Genomic DNA, 1,226 nt, shown 5'->3' on the forward strand with positions numbered 1-1,226 from the left:
TGCGCCGAAGAGGTTTCGTATCGCGTTGCCTGGACTGGAGGGTTTTACCTAAGAGGAAAGTTTTGCTGTCACTGGAATAACGGAATCTGAGAGTTGACCTGATGGAGATTTACAAATTATGCGTGGCATGGACAGAGTGGACAGCCAAACGCTGTTTCCTCGGGTAGAAAAGTTAAGTACTAGGGAACATAGATTTAAGGTATGTAGGAAAAATTTTTATAGGAGATATGCAAAACATTTTTTGTTACACAGGGGATGGTGAATAGCTGGAACACACTGGCCGGGAATGCGGTGGGAGATATGATAGCGCTATTTAAGATGCAACTCGATAAACACACGAGTAGGATGGGAATGGAAGGATCCGGACTCCAGCAGTGCAAGCGGCTTTACTTTAACTCTTAAAACGCATTTTAATATTAACTGAAAATCAACTTTAACTAAACATCATTTAACTGAAAATAGATGCGACCGAGGTTATTTGCTGGTCTTTCTCTCGGTTAGAGTGGAGTTCGATCATTAATCTTAAAATAATCATTATGAATTCCTTCTGGGTTCTGGAATAGCATTACTTATGACGGAGAGCACTTGAAACGTCATGACAGACAAGGCTGAGAACCATCTGGTGCAAAATTGGATTGAAATACATCCACGTTTGTATGTCTGGAGCAAACGCAAAGTGACCAGTGGCTCTCGTGACACATGAAAGAGTGTGACTCATTTGAAAATGGAAGTTGAAAAGCATCGCCCGAATAGGGACTTGAACCCTGGACCCTCAGATTAAAAGTCTGAATGCTCTACCGACTGAGCTATCCGGAATCCGACGCTCCAGTCGCGGAGCGCCCTATACTGGTTGGTCTGAATATCACATGCTTGAAGTTTTGCATTCCTTCCAGCTATCATCTAATATCTTCAGATTGTTTCTATCACACAAGTACTCTCCATAGGGTTTGAGACAGTCACTGCCTTCCCCTCAATTATCCAGCTCTCTCACTCAAACATCAGTGCCTCGCCAAAACTTGTTTGACGAATTGTTGTCACGAAACCCGAATCCTTCTAAAGAAAGCCAATTCCTAACGTTCACTTTTAAACATTGTTTCGTCTTGGCCATTATTCCTGTGAGGCTTGCAGTGAGATAGTGATGGGGCGGGGGGGCGGGGTGGGGTGCGTGCGGATATGGATGAAACGAAACTAACCATAATGAAAATTTATTTTCGTACATTACATCT

The 1,226-nt window shown here is 43.1% G+C and overlaps 1 non-coding gene across 1 annotated transcript; it reads right to left on the reverse strand.

Annotated features, from left to right (window-relative positions):
- Positions 1–742: 742 nt before the first annotated feature.
- trnak-uuu (transfer RNA lysine (anticodon UUU)) lies at positions 743–816 on the reverse strand. Its single transcript has one exon. It is a non-coding gene; the product is annotated as a tRNA-Lys (tRNA).
- Positions 817–1,226: the final 410 nt, after the last annotated feature.

The sequence above is a fragment of the Carcharhinus amblyrhynchos genome, chromosome 13 (assembly GCF_965287045.1).
Source record: "Carcharhinus amblyrhynchos chromosome 13, sCarAmb.v2.hapA, whole genome shotgun sequence".
Taxonomy (NCBI): domain Eukaryota; kingdom Metazoa; phylum Chordata; class Chondrichthyes; order Carcharhiniformes; family Carcharhinidae; genus Carcharhinus; species Carcharhinus amblyrhynchos.